General features: G+C 39.2%; 1 pseudogene; it reads left to right on the forward strand.

The window, feature by feature from the left end:
* The first annotated feature begins 1,211 nt into the window (after window positions 1-1,211).
* Window positions 1,212-5,508, forward strand: LOC128509204 (BOLA class I histocompatibility antigen, alpha chain BL3-7-like; annotated as a pseudogene).
* The last annotated feature ends 11,290 nt before the right edge of the window (window positions 5,509-16,798 follow it).

Consider the following 16,798-nt stretch of genomic DNA (forward strand, 5'->3'; position numbering starts at 1 on the left):
GCCATTCCACACTGTTGTAGTGATTCAAGCTAAAGGGGCCTGATCAAGTACTAAGTGCATAATTGAACATAATTTTTCAGGAATGACATTTGTATATATCTGAAAGTTGATCAGGTCAACTGGACTTCTTTCTGCTTGGGTAGTTATAGTAAATTTCACTACTCTTGCAAGGAGGGTTTTTAGTGTTAGGTAGGTTGGTAAATTTCTCACTCCTCTGAGTAATCGACCATCACACTATTTAAAAAAAAAAGAAAATGAATAAATAAATTAAATTAAAACATTTTCAGAATTTAAATGTTAATAGTTAAAGTCCTCAACTTTAATTTACTCAAGATGATAATTTGCTTAAATAAGGCTTTAGGGCATTAAACATGTCAACTATACAGAGGTACTGAATTTTATTAAACCTATTCAACATGTTTTGGGTGTTAAGTATTCTTATAAAAAGAACTTACACTTTCCAACATATTTCATTACTAATGATTTTTTTTTTCCTTAGAGTATTGACTAAGGAACACTCAAACATACACTGCACAGCCGTCTGTGACTACAGTGTGTTACTACAAAGACTTATCTCAGACAATATGTGAGGACAATGTGTTCCCAGGATAAATACAGCTTATGCATTACATTTTAAGTTTGTTGAAAATCAAAAGATAACCAAAAACCAAAAGCAAATGGAATAAATGGCCCATATAAATGTAACAAGCCAAAATATTTAAAACCAAACAGGGTCCTGCCATATGTGACACCTGATGTTCCTCTTGTTTTTACATACGGTAGGGATTTGAAGCCCCTTGTACTGTTGGTATACAAGCAGTTAATGATATTCTAAAGAGGTTTTCTTTTTGCCAGAATGATTAACTGCCCAACCTGTTGTGATACCTGTATAGAAGTATAACCGTGGCAAAATTTTGCAAAGGAAAGCAACATGTTTTTACATGAACTGAATATTTAGAGGAATAAAGGTGAAGATTTAAAACAAGATCTTCAATAAGCTGTTGTGGTGGTTTCCGCTTGCTGAGACATCTGTCTGGGATCCACTAAAATCTCACAGCTCTGAACAACTCCCTCTTTCTGAAAACTAAAGCAATGCGGAATGTTACTTTCTCTTACTGAATTTAACACAAATAAAATGAATTAAAAAGAGTTAAACAGAGTAAAATTGAATAAAAGAGAGTTCTGTACTGTATGAGAGTTTATACTGAGAGATGTGTCGCGGCAGTGCAGTTATAAAAGCTCTGGTTTTCTTTTCATTTTCTCTTCATCTTTCATCAGCAGGTCTGTAATGTTTACTCTCTTTATTATATTTATTTACTCTATAATGTTCATGTTTACTCTCTTTATTATATTTATTTACTATTTAATGTTAATGTTTACTCTCTTTATTATATTTATTTACTTTATAATACAAATGTTTACTCTTTTTATTATATTTATTTGCTCTCTAATATTAATGTTTACTCTCTTTACTATATTTATTTACTATTTAATATTAAAGTTGAACGCTTAAGCTGCCATGGCAGCTATTACATTGCAGGCTTTATTTCAATATTACAAAATACATAACAAATAAGTAAACAAACAAAAACCCTTTCTAACTTTATTATTATTATTATTATTATTATTATTATTACTATTATTATTATTATTATTATTATTTACTGTGGCTCATGTTTTTTCTCACTTTCCTCCAACTCCTAGCATCATGTTAATGTGTGTTTTTACATGTTTACAGTCACACACTCTCTGCAGTACCTCTACACTGCTGTTACACCAGGAATACATTTTCCAGAATTTACTATTATGGGGCAGGTGGACGGAGAGGCATTCGAGTACTATGACAGTAACATTAGGAACGCGACCCCAAAGACAGAGTGGATACAAAAGATTACTGTATATGAGTCAGATTACTGGAAAAGACACACACATCTTTATCAGTTTTAGGAGGAAAAATTCAAAACTGGTCTAAATATGACACTACAGCACTTTAATCACACTACAGGTAAAACATTTACACACACACACACACACACACACACACACACACACACACACACAGTGCTTTGTGAGATGACCTAGGTCTCATATCCCGATATTGCTTATTTCATAGCAATAAATATAAATAATAACTGATAAATATCAGTATGTAGCAAGATTTTCCAAGAATATGTGTACAGTGGAACCTTGGATTACAAGCATAATCCATTCCTGAAGCAGACCCGTATTCCAAAACACTCATAAACCAAATCGCATAAGAAATCGCATAAGAAATAAAAATTAGTAATAATAAAATCTCATAAGAAATAATGGAAACTCAAAATATTTGTTCTACAGCCCAAAAAAATAAATACATAAAAATAATTAACACAAAATATTAAGTAAAAATAAAACAAATTAACCTGCACTTTACCTTAAAAATAAATCCAGACAGATAAGTGTTTCTGTTTATGCGCGCAGGCACTGTGTATGTGTGTGTGTGTATGTGTGTGTGTGTGTGTGTGTGTGAATCTAAAGTAAGCTCCCCTCTCCCCCTTCTTGTTTTACAGCTACCCTTCTTCCACTGTTTTCACACACACACACACACACACACACACACACACACACACACAATGGAAACACTGTTTTATCGGAAAAATAAACAAGAAATCTCTCTTATGACACTCGACTGAGCGACGCACTAACGGAATCACATGCGCTGTAAAGTAACAATAAAACAAATTAACCTGCACTTTACCTTTGAAAAGAATCGTGACAGAGCAGTGTTTCTGTGTAGAGAGAGAGAAAGAGTGTGTGTCTGTGTGTCTGTGAAGGGGAAAGTAGGAGGGGTGTGTGTGTCTGTGAAATGGATCTTTAACTCTAATTTACACATGCGCTGTACACACACGCATACAGACACAAAATAAAATATGTTTTATTTACACATGTGGTCACAGTGTTATACACGCATTATATACGCGTGCACGGATGGTCAGCCACAAGGATCTTACGCCCATACATCATGCGCATATATATCCTCACCACACAACAATAAACAATCTGCATTCATGAATTTGTGGGCATCATCCATGGCACACATATTAAAACAATCATATTTATATAAACATTTTATTTATTTATATTAAATAATTTGAGAATACCTACCTCTTTTTTCTTTTTTTTTTAGATTTTGTTATTTCTGTTATAAGCAGAACTTATAGTTACATCATTTCATTAACACAGCATATCCCCGTGTTTCACAGTCCTCGGGTACGTGTTGCAAACTGAAAGGTGGCAAATTGCAATCCTTTTAAAAGTAGGGCAGAATTTTGCTTGGCAGGCTACTGGATGTCACACACTTACCTTGGCGCAGTCCTACTCCATAATGATAAAATTAGGGTGTTTGATAATAAGTAAGCAAATATCCCGTCTCCCCAAATAATCTGTAACTGATACGGAATTTATTAGTGAGTTAGCGTTAGCATTCAGTAAACTACTGTGACATCATGTAGTGAAGCGTGTGATTGGCTGTGTGATTGGCTGTTACTAAAGCAACTCTTCTGTATTTAACATGAGAGAGAAATCAATAGAAAAAATATACATTCAAACAGTATATAAATAAAATAAACTTAAAATGTGAATATGTGAACGATTAAAAACTAAATAAAGATTAAAGAGTAATGTGATGCTTGAATAGAGGGTGTAGAACACAGAACTCGTCTGAACCTTATCACACTCATCTGTGTGTATGTGCGTGTTTGTGTGTGTGTGTGTGCGTGTGTTTGTGGAACTACAGGTGTTCACACACTACAGTTGATGTTCGGCTGTGGGCTTGATAATGACGGCACCACTAGAGGACACGCGCAGTTGGGATATGATGGAAAAGATTTCCTCAGTCTGGATCTAAAAACTAAAACCTGGATTCCAGCCAAACCTGGGGCTGAGATCAGTGAACAGATTTGGAATTATGTTAATAAGACTACTGAGAACTGGAACAACTATGTGAGCACCACCTGTATTGAGAGGATAAAGACGTATGTGTCTTACCGCACAGAGACTCTGAAGAGTAGAGGTGAAGTGTGTGATCTACTCCTTCACTACAACACACACTCCTCAATCCTGTAGAGTTGTTCAGATCCACACACAGTTCTCTCCTGTACTACTGATCACTGATATTTACAAATATAACATTCATAAAACATTCATCTCATAAAAACATAAAATACATTTAACATTTATATATTTGCGAGGGGAAGAGCTACAAGCACTCTGATACCTGTGCACTTTGTGCGATCGTTTAGGTAGCACGGGTAAAATACTGTATCAGGGCCAAAGACATGTCAAGACAGAAGTAAAAAAGACCCAGCTTTAGTCTTCCATGAGCACCATGTGATGTATTAATATTCTGAGCCACTGAGAATGTGATGAAAGAAATAAAAGCTTAAATAAATCTCTCTATCTACTATAATTCCGACATTACCTATTTTAATATAATAAATTAGTGATCCTAACTGACCTAAGACAAGGAATGTTTATGTCTGTGGAATTTTTTATCTGTATATACATATTTTTTTTTGTCCATACAACCTAAACTGTCTTTTATATCTTGGTTGTCAAGAATGTTTAAATATTTAATTTCAGTGTGGAGAAACCAGTGGTTTAATGTTGAGTTCTGTGTGTCTCAGCAGTTCTTCTCAAGGTGTCAGTGTTCCAGAAACACTCGTCTCCTTCTCCAGAGGTGGTGTGTCACGCTACAGGTTTCTTTCCCAAATCACTAAATATTACTTGGCAGAAGGACGGAGAGGACGTGCATGAGGACGTGGAGCTCAGAGAGACGTTACCCAACCAGGATGGAAGCTTCCAGAGGAGAAGCATTCTGAAAGTCCCAGCTGAGGAGCTGCAGAAACACAACTACACCTGCGTGGTTCAGCACAGCAGCTTGGAGAAGGAGTTAGTGCGAGAAGCACCAAAAGGTCCTAATAAACTAGAGCTGTAGAGAGTGAAAGCTGATTTCTTGCTGCAGCAGATAATAAAGACTCTGTGCTGATTTAACAGGTGGAGGATCAGGTGGAGCATCAATTGGTATCATTGTTGCTGTAGTCGCGGCTCTCGTCGCCGTTGTTGCTGGAATTGTGGTCTGGAAGAAGAAGGACTCTGGTGAGAGGAGGAAGGAGACAGATGTGAAATTTTTAGAGAACAGATTTACACTTTCTAATTCCTGAAAGGGGATCTGATGAATATTTTGCTTCTGTTTAAGTTGAACTGATAAATTAGACGAGACAATAAGCTGATATTGACTAATTGTCTTGTGAAAGTAAATCCAGTAGACAGATTTGATACTAACTGTCTGTCCATCATCTGTGTTTCAGGCTTCAGACCTGTTCCACCCAAACCCTGTAAGTGAACCTTTATGATCCATAAATGATGTTTAAAACCACTACATTATTTATACACAGTGTTTAGTCACTTTGTGATGGATGTGAATGTTTTACAGCCTCTGAAGGAGATTCTTCCTCCAAAAACTCTTAAAGTGTGACTGCTGAACTGAGAGGGAGAAGGATCATGGACAAACAAACACACTATGCTTGGACTAAAGTGTCAAAAATAAAGTTCACAACTCGAATATATTTATGTCCTATTTTGGAAACATGTAACTGTCAGTATTTTGTCATTAATGTTTACACTTGAAATACACTTAGAGTATAAAGAACTTTAATCAGGAAATACTCTCTTAAACATTATTACTGATAATGATTACTGACCTTGCTAAGACCTTGGTATTATTTTGTTCAAGTCCAAAAGCTAATCAGTTTATTTATTTTTTTGTTTTTTTATAATAGAAATTCCATATACAGTTCCCTGTAACACACCACAATGGACTTGTATGTGATTGGTGTGTAGACCTCAACAAAAACATTAGATTAACCATTAAGGAATTACAGTCCTTTATTCACAAACTCATTTTCATAGGCTAAAAATGAAATTGAGAAAACTTAATTATTATTGTAAATATTATTTGTAATACCTGGGTGTAAATGCTGTTGCAGTCAGTGATGCCCGTCTAGAGTCCGTAGACATTTCCATATGCTGAGTTTTCTTTACCTTTGCTTGATTGCAAATTCAGTTCGCTGTGTGTTTGTGTTTGTGTTTGTGTGTGTGTGTGTGTGTGTTCATTTTTTACCTTGATGAATATTTAGAACTTTTTGGTATTTGTGAGTTTTTAGAAATAACACTTTTTAGGTTAGCTGAACAAGTTTGATATTTTAAGCCACAGTTCCAAAGTTCCATCAACTTAAAATCTTTCAGCCTAGCGATTTTGCATCTGACATCATCAATGCACATGTAAATTTCCCACGTTGAATTGTTTTATTCAAGATGGCGAAGTGGTTTATCCTCACATGATGCTTATTTATTTTATTTGCAACAGGGCAGTGGTGCCTTAGTGGTAGGTGTTTTGTCTGTGAATGCCAAAGGCCCGGGTTTGATTCCCAGCCATATGCCTGAACCGCAGCTACTGAATGCAGTGCTGGTCTCAAGCCTGGATAAAATGGGATTGTTGCATCAGGAAGGGCATCCGGCGTAATTGCTGTGCCAAGCTTGTGTGTACGGACTGGGTATTCCACTGTGGTGACCCCCTAATGGGAGCAGCCAAAAAAACAATTTAATTAATTCACAACAACAAAACTAAAAGATGTCTGATAATTGCTATTAAGTAGTATGACTTAGGCCACTCAGTAATCCAAGTAAAGAACGATTAATAGAAATGAGTTTAACAAACTCAAAAACTGATTTCTGTTTACTTAAAATTGGAAACATCTTTACTTAAAACATTTGATGTACAGATGGAGCCACGCCAAATAGCCGCGGAAGTGTGAATTGCGTACGAATGGCGTACGGCTGCCCTATGCACGCCGTAATCCCCCCTCCTTTTTCTTCGAGAAAGGCGTGTCAAGATTTCACAGTAAACACGCCCATTCAAGCCCTATTTATGCATTGACCTGGTTCCACCACTAGATGGCGCTTCGTTCTCAAAGACACGTTAACAACAAGCCAGCAATTTAGCTGCGCTGCGTTGCAATCACGTGATTTTAACAACCCACCCCCGCCGAACTAACACTGCCAAACTACACTAGAGATGAAGATGGCGGCTTAATGGACTATTCACGGTAAGTGTTTTAATTTATAAAATGTGTTTGGGATTAGTTTACAGTTTATTTCCCAGTTTAGTTTTTTTAACGGCCATTTTGAAAATCACTGGCAGCACCAGCAGCGGTCAGATGTGACTTTAGATAACTTAATGATCTGTTTACCAAGTCTGGAGTTAACATTACAGCTTACTGTCAGTGTCACAAACTCACAATGTCACTCCTCTTCAACTAAAAAGACACTAAAGCTTTAAAAATACTATTTATGTCCCTATTACAAAAGCTGCACTACCGGATGAAGAGTGTTTGTGTTTTATAAAAATGCCTTTAGAATCTGACCGCGTGCTGTCTGGATAAATTCAGCATTTATTTATTCTTTGGGTAAGAGTTAATCTGCAGGTTATATCTGTGAATATAATGTGATGCAGTTCATGAAGGACACAAGCTGAGGATAGATGTACAGGGGCTCGCGAGCTAAACGCTCATAACCGGGTTTATATTTTTCTCAGTTTGGCCGTGACTTTGCGCGGTAGCGCGAGCGCTTAGTTACCGAGCTGGATAAAAACTCTGAAGTGTTTATCAGTTAAGGAGTGTGAGGAGGGGGAGGTGGTGGGGGGGAGGTGTGTGAGGAGGTGTGGGGGGCTTCAGTACTGGGTAAGTTATAGTTTGGCTTCAGAGATGAACTAATATATACGAGTGTTATATCGCCTAACTTATTTGTATGAAAAGCGCATTTTAATTTAATGCAGACGATAATACAGACAGACCGGGGTTAACACTAACAAAGTTCAATGGTTAAAGTTATCCCAGTTTATTTACATTCCAGAATTCCCCAAAACAGTATTTTACACACTCTGTGGTGTAGGTTTACTAATATCTTTTATATTTATTACAACCAGATATTCTGTAAAGTTTATTTATCTTTGTCTTCACTAAACTCTCCTGTTTTCTTTAATCAGAGCTCCGCTGTGGAGGATTGGGGGGTCAGATGGATGACGGTTGGCCTTTTGGAGCTACTGGAGGAGCCTGAACAAGCTGTTGAGGGAGCTGTAGGAGGGATGACGTCACAGTGCAACAGCATCATTTTTTTAATGATATTTTAATATAAAAGAACCAGATAGAGACTGATAAGCAGCTGGTGTTATCCGGGTATTTTAATGACCTTTAAGCAAAAATTTAACATGTTTTTACCTGTTTTATACAAATTATTGTTTTACCTTTGACTAGTTTTGGAAGAATAAATTTTATTTTTAAAGTCATGTGTGCGTGTTTTAATTGTTGGGGGATTGTTTGTGTATTTAAAAATACATTTACTTAAACCAACAACTTCAATGTGCAAAAATGGGACCCGACGTTGTTTTAAATAGTCAAAGAGTTGGACTAATAATAATGATAATAATAATAATAATTATTATTATTATTATTATTACTGGTTATAGAAACAAATTAAAACAACAGTTAAACACTTGATCATATGTATCTGTGCTAGTTTGTGACTATGTGACCCATAATCATTTTTTCTCAGTATAAAATTTTTTTTTTTTTTTTTAAGAACTCCATTAAAAGAGCAAAGACAAACTTAGAAGGAGTGGAAGGTAAGAAACCTCAGTGGAGAATACTGACTATGACATGGTGCTAATTGCTCTGTGTGTGTGTGTTTGGCGGGGGGAGGGGTACTTCAGACTTACTTGTCTCTGCCCAAATGTTTGTGTTAAAGCAACGGAGAAATGCCGGAGCGCGCGCGCACACACACACACACACACACACCTCTCATCCACAAACGCTTTAACTGTTGTCTTGTAAATCGTTGATTAAACCTATGAACACAGCTGTTCAGCATCAGTCCTAAACACAAGCACAGGGTCTGTTTTTGTCCTTAATTAAAAGACACCAATATGTTAATAATTTACACAATGATAACATGTTGTTTATGTTTAATGCTTATTTTGCGGGAAAAGGTAATAAGCAATATTTAGAATAAAACAAACCAGGAAGTAAGTGTTTCATACATTAAGGTGCTGTGTATAACCAAGTGCCCCAACAGACATAGCAACAGTGTAGAGAGTGTGTGCGCTGTGGGGGATTGGAAGGTGACGGAACGAAGATAATCATTTACAAGACAAAAGACGTTCAGAGGTGTGTTATGCCCTAACCCCCCTTACCCCCCCCCCCCCCCCCCCCACACACCCCCCCCCACACACCCGGCACGGATTGCCCCCATTACGCAATCGCTATCTTCAGAGAAAAGCCGCCCCTTTTCATTTAAACGCGTTAGCGAGTGTTTTTCTTTCCCTCTGCTCGGTTTTGTGAACACAGTTGCGTTCAGTAACACGATGGAACCAATTACCTAAACAGCAGCAACAACAACCATTATGATCACACTTTGTTGAATTTATATTGCTTAAATATTTCGCAGCTCTGTCCTCTTTGCATTGCTACGTGTTTATTTACTTCCTTTTCGCATCGCACGTATAATGCACTCTAAAATCGACACTATCAAACTTGGAAATGATATAATATCCAATCAAACATCACGTTATTAAAATTAACGAATTTGTCACTACTCTTCTCTCATGCAGCATGGCTAAAAAGATAATAAAAAATACACCAAAGTGCTGCAGGTTTTTTCCTAACCAGAGTTAGACGGGGGGGCATTTTGTGGCTGCTCCAGTTACACTCTACTTAGATATTACACAGAGGGGAGTTCACTTCTGTTCTCTTCATCCTCGCTTAATTTCATCTCATGAAATAATAGTAAGTTTTGGAGTTTTGGTATGAGTTCATCTCCCCAGCCAGTGTATGGACAGGGTAGCATCGTGGCAGGATTGGTGTAACTTTTCTTATCTTTTTAGCCGTGCTGCGTAAGAGAAGAGTAGTGACAAATTCATTACTTTCGTTACTAGACATGGTCTATTTTGTCTGCAAGTGAAATACATCGATACGTTAATAATTTACACCACGATAACATTACTGCAGAAGGATCTAGAGACGTGACTTTGAGACGTTCACAGTATATTCGAACCGTAGACAGTGTTTATTCTGCAGAACATTACAAAACAGCCATGTCCAATAAAACAGTGCATCTTTAATAAGCCGCATTGGTTTCGAGTCAGTAGTAAAATTAACGAAAGACTGAGAAGCCCCGTAAACTTGACCCTGACAATAATAGTCGATCTTATATTTATGTTTATATATACAGTATATATATATATATATATATATATATATATATATATATATATATATATATATATATATTTAAATGTTCGAATTAACGTTTCAGGGTAGCCTATATAATTTGTCTTGTCATCTGTTTACAGCGTTGGCTGATTTTGTGATTGAGACCCATGGGTTACATTGAAATATTTTTATTAGTAGTAGTAAGCCAGTCTTTAGTAACCCTGGATAAATCACAATATAAGCCCCCTCTCGCGCACGCTCTCTCTCTCTCTCTCTCTCTCTCTCTCTCACACACACACACACACACACACACACACACACACACAGACAAGTAAAACATGAAATCGCGTAAAACCAAATGAAACTATGGCAAAAATATATAAGCAGTAATAATTACAGTACTATCCTGTAGGTGATTCCTGTCCTGATAACAGGCGCTGACCTTCTGGACCTGTTTAGTTCTGTTAGTATTGTGTTCAAGTGTGAATGTTTATGGGGATTTGATCTGTCTCTGCTGCCACATCTATTCACCGTAGTGATAAGTGATTAATGTCCCATCAGATCTTTGATGGGGGAACGTTATGCTGGTTAAATGACTAAAGACATACTGATCCGTATGAACAGATATTTGTTCCAGATATTATGCGTTATTAATCGATTTGTTATGCCAATTTTTGACTATCAGCGAAAAAAAAACATCAGAGAAAACATCAAAAATATAACGAAAACAAACCCAAGCAGGAGTTAAATTTCAAGCTTTACTTTGCAGTAAAATATTATCTACCAGTGTATTAAACGGAAATAGATAAAATACACCGTAATGTAAAATACTGTACATAGCCCGCATTTGTATTCCGTACCTACAACGACTGGTATAGATAAATTACAGATGTTACCGTCTTTAAGTATTATTAAGGATGTCGTGAAAAATATTGCAATAAGTAGTTTTATTAATTAATTAATTTAATCATTAATTTAAATAGCATAAGCATCATGGGTTTTGTATTGAGGGATTTAAATCTGTTTTATGAATCGTTTTTTATCCCTCTTTTTTACCACATCATCTTTTTATGAAACTATGTTGACTTAAGTTATGTTATATATATATTAAATATAGTAACCGGCTGCTTTGACACTGCAGTTAACTGAAGCAGTCAATGCTCCATCTGGCGGAATTATACAGCATTGCAACTTTATTTTTAGAAAGCGCATGGGGGCGTTTATGGGGCGGGGCATCGTTAACTACGTCATTGCGGGGGATCACATTCCGTGCACGGATCGATCATGGTCCTGTCACGGTCCTGTCATGGACCTATCATGCTCCAAGCGGCTATTTGACGTGGCTCCCACTGTAACTGATTACCTGAAATTCTTTGAATTATGCCAACTTATTCAGGTCTACAGTGTATTAATTCTGCAGCTTCACTGACAGCCGTACATGCCCTTGTCACAACACTGCCTCCACCATGTCTGATAATGTTTCATGCAAACTTTATTCTGTCTTTTTTTTACTGAGAAAAGATTTCTGTGGTCACTCACTATAGTTATCTGTAGTCTTCCAGGAGTTTTGGTGTTCCTGAGCTCATCTGTCTTATTAAGAATGTACCAAAGTGTCCATTAAAGCTCTAAAATCTGCTTCTTATATATTGTATTTGATTATTTGATTTTTTTTGTTACAGTATTGCTTTTATTGTCATTTGAATTTTAGCACATTAACAAGTTTCACATTCTCTTAGATTATCTGCATAAATTTCTAAAACATGTTGTTTTATAAGTTTGTCAGAAATCAGGAAGATGTGAAACTGAGTGTCTTTGTTTATTATAAGTGGAGTATTAGTAGATGTTGCATCTCTGCTATACAATTGTAATGATTTGACTGATTGAATCATGGTGGTTAGCAATACAACACATGTACCTTATTAATTACCAATAGATGCACCTGTAAGAAAAAAAAACTGATCTGATACCGTATGTACTTTTCCATTAAGTGTTTAAGTTAAGTGAATCACTATTCAAGTATTTATTTTAAAAGCAAGTAAGGCATTTTATTTTTCTAAATAAGAAAAAAACAAGTTTTCAGAACAAACATTGGACCAAACTTATCTCCTCCAATCTCCTCCTGAACGTCAGCAAGACAAAGGAGCTGATAGTGGACTTCAGTACAAAGCAGGAGAGGAACTACCAGACCCCCGTCATCAACAGGAGCCCAGTGGAGAGAGTGGACAGCTTCCGATACCTTGGTGTCCACATCACGCAGGACCTGTCATGGTCCTGTCACATCAACACTGTGGTGAAAAAGGCCCGGCAGCGTCTGTACCACCTCAGACGCTTGAGAGACTTCAGACTGCACTCTAAGGTGCTCAGGAATTTCTACTTCTGTCCCCTAGAGAGCATCCTGACGGGAAACATTACGACCTGGTTCGGGAACAGCACCATGCAGGACAGACGAGCTCTACAGAGGGTGGTGCGATCAGCTGAGCGCATCATCTGCACCGAGCTCTCTGATCTGCACTCGATCTACAGCAAGCGGTGCAGGACCAAGGCCAGGAAGATCGTAAAGAACCTCAGCCATCCCAACAATGGACTGTTTTCTCTGTTGCGGTCTGGGAAGCGATTCCGAGAGAAACTGAGGAGGAGCTTCTTCCTGCAGGCGTTACGGTCTCTCAATCACAACACAACACAGAACTAATAACATCTGTTTAACATCCATGGACACTATGGACACATTCACGCACATCTACACTTACATATTTATGTTTACATTCTGAAGCATTGCACAAAAACACTTTAATAAGTCACCTTAATGAGACACTTTTTATGCATATTTGCACACCCTCTTTCTTTCACCAAATTTCAAATTCTTTAAATATTCTATTGTACAGTATATTTCTGTTTTTATTTCTATTTTTATGTACAGTATATTTCTATTTCTATTTTTATAGTTAAATTAAAATTTCTATTGTATTTATTTTATTAATCTTTTATTCATATTTATTTCTTATTATAAGCTTTAATTCTCTTTTTAAGGTCACTGGCGGTCATATAAGCATTTCACTGCATATCGTACTGTGTATGACTGTGTATGACTGTGTATGTCACAAAAAAAATAATAATTTGAATTTGAACACTGGTACCGCCCATAGTTCAACAGACTGCAATGATGGTAAAATCCAGAGGTGTGGACTCAAGTCATGAATTTGATGACTTTAGACTCGACTTGACAAAATATAAAAAGACTTGCAATTCGACTTGGACTTTAACATAAATAACTCGGACTTTCACTTGGACTTGCGCTTACTGACTTGTAAAGACTTGCTACTTCCCATAAAAAGCCCAAAGATAAAAAGTATGTTAACACGGACCGCTCTATCTCTGTTTATGTGTCTGTGCGCGTGTGTGTGACAGAGAGCACGCGCGCATTCGGCACGACATCCAATCAAAGTACCGTAGATTCTTTTGATTCAACAGTGTCCAACGTGACAACAACGTGATACATGGTTGCCAGGGTAGCGGTTTTCCCGCACAATTTGGCTATTTTAGAAAAGGAGTTGCGGGAAAAAATACGGAGTTACGGGTTGCGTTTTTTTGGGCTACATTTATACATTTATAAATGCCGCAAAAAATAAATAAAATAAAATAATTGTGGACGAAGATAAAAGAGAACCTTTTATTAGTGGGTGTTGATCCCCGGGAATGAATACTTGGCAACAAACGCTGCTGCTCATAAGACGCGAGTAGGCGCGCGCGCGCGACACATGTGCTTTTGACATCACAAATCAAGCATCATCATCACGTCACTCCATGAGAGCGTTGTAGTCAGAAGCGTCGGTTCAGTTATCTGTGGATGAACAAGCAGCATTCTAAAATGTCAGGTAAATGGGGAAAGTATGGAAAGAAGTATCGCAAAGAATGGGAGACAGAGAAAGGATTAAAGGAGTGGATTCGAAGTGTTCCAAATGATGATAGAAAAGCGTTCTGCAAATATTGCAAATGTGAAGTAAGAGCTCACCATGGTGATCTGGTAGCTCATGCTGCGACTGAAAAACATTAAAAAAAAATGCGCCTCCTTTCTCAAATGCCAGAACATTATTTGACACAGGCAGTTCCTTTCTAAGAAATAATGCACCTGTAAAAGAGGCAGAGTTGAAGCTGGCTGCCCATGTTGCTTGTCACTCAAGCACTTACACTGTTGACCACTTAGGAAGTGTTGTGGAAGAAATGTCGAAAAAAGGCATTAGTTAACATCGAACGAAATGCACAGCACTAATTAATTCAGTGATAGGACCAGTAGTACATGAAGACCTTTTGGAGGATCTAGGAAATGGACCATACTCTCTCATTGTTGTACAAGTTAAGTTAAGTTAAGTACAAGTTAGTACTTCTGACTAGGGTCAGAAAATATCAGAGAGGACATGTTCTTATTTGGACTTTATTGTATGGGATTGTGTATTTAAAAAAAAAAACACAGTGTGTGATATAAAAAATTTGGGTAAGACAAAAGGCCAATACTTTAAACTTTGTCAGGGTGAACTAACCTGGGCGACCAGATGACTTAGCTTTAGCGATTAGCCCAATGTAGCGTGGATGGTGAACCCAAACGCGGATGAAAGCGAATAGGCAGGATAACCACGCGATTTAGTTTAAGGACTCTCACAAAAGGGGAGCAAGGGAAAAACACAAATTTAACCCGCGTCCTATAAACACACACTCAAAATCAGAAAGCAAAACCCAATAAAGTGAGTACTCACGAATTGATGAATGGAAAGCCAGAACCGACATGGGCTGAACTCAATGACTGAGCAAGATGCTATGGTTTGTTTACTCCTTTTATACTTCCTGGTTCGCGACCGCTTCACTTCCGGGTCCTAGTGCCGGTCGCGTTCCGAGTGTGCATGACAGTACCCCCCTGTCCAGGACCGGCTCCAGACGGTCCTGAGGTGGAGGATACCCGACGACGGTAGTCTCGGATTAGTTCCTGGTCGAGAATGAAACGGGCCGGAATCCAAGACCGCTCCTCGGGGCCGTAGCCCTCCCAGTCGACCAGGTATTGGATACCTCTGCCCCGAGGACGCGAGTCAAGGATCCGGCGTACCGTGTAGGCGGGACCACCGTCGATGATCCGGGGAGGAGGAGCAGGGGGGGTGGGTGGAATCATAGGAGATGTGGTGAAGTGTTTCAGCTGAGAGATGTGGAATACTGGATGGATCCGGAGCGCCGCAGGCAGCTGGAGCCGGTAGGTGACGGGGTTTATCCGTAGAGTGATGCGGTATAGACCAATGAACCTAGGTGAGAGTTTGCGTGATTCGGTGCGAAGATGAAGATTTTTTTATAGAAAGCCATATCCTGTCACCTACGTGGTACAATCGTCCCGGGGGGTGTCGACGGCGATGCTGGGTGATGTAGCGGGTGTTGGCCTGCCGGATGGATCTGTTGGCCTGGTTCCACAGCCGTCGACACCGGCGGACCAACTGTTGGGCTGACGGCACATCAACCTCCGGTTCGGGGTGGTTGAACATAGAGGGTTGAAAGCCGTAGCATACCTCAAATGGGCTGAACTTAGTGGCTGAGGAGGTGTGAAGAATGTGGGAACTTAGTGGCTGAGGAGGTGTGAAGATTGTGGGATAGTTCTGCCCAGATGAGGTAGCGAGCCCAGGAGCGCTGACGATCGGCGACGAAGCATCTCAGGTAGCGCTCCAGTTGTTGGTTGGTCCGCTCCGTCTGACCGTTAGTTTGTGGGTAATATCCAGATGAAAGGCTGCAGGTGGAGTCGATCAGACGGCAGAAGGCTTTCCAGAATTTGGCAGTAAACTGGGGCCCTCGGTCCGAGACGATGTCCTTGGGGAACCCATGCAGGCGGACTACATGCTCTAGTATCAGCTCAGCTGTCCTTTTGGCTGACGGGAGTCCAGCGAGAGCCACCAGGTGCACGGCCTTAGAGAACCGATCGACGATGGTCATTATGACGTCTTTTCCTTCGGAGACCGGCAGGCCCACGACAAAGTCGACGGCAATGTGCGTCCAGGGCCTCCGGGGAACTGGAAGCGGTTGAAGGTCTCCCGATGTAGGTTGGTTTGGATCCTTGGCCCTGGCGCACACTGGGCACGCCTGAACGAACTCTTTGACGTCCTTCGCGAGAGATGGCCACCAGAAGTCTCGTTCGATGAAGAGACGGGTCCGTCGCGTGCCCGGGTGTCCAGATATGGGAGATGAGTGACCCCATTGTAGAACCTCAGATCTCATAGTCCTGGGCACGTAGAGTCGTCCAGGCGTCACACCTGCCGGTTCGGTCTCTGTGGTCTGCGCCTGGCGAACTCTCGTTTCCAAGTCCAATTGAAGTGGAGCAATTATCTTGAAAGGTGGGAGGACAGGCGCGGGGTCCGCCCGGGGAAAATCCAGCTCCAATTGCCGGGAGAGAGCGTCTGCCTTGGTGTTTTTGGACCCCGGGCGGTAGGAGAGGTGGAAGTCATAGTTCTCGAAAAACAATGCCCACCGCG

Source organism: Clarias gariepinus, chromosome 21, assembly GCF_024256425.1.
Source record: "Clarias gariepinus isolate MV-2021 ecotype Netherlands chromosome 21, CGAR_prim_01v2, whole genome shotgun sequence".
Classification (NCBI taxonomy): domain Eukaryota; kingdom Metazoa; phylum Chordata; class Actinopteri; order Siluriformes; family Clariidae; genus Clarias; species Clarias gariepinus.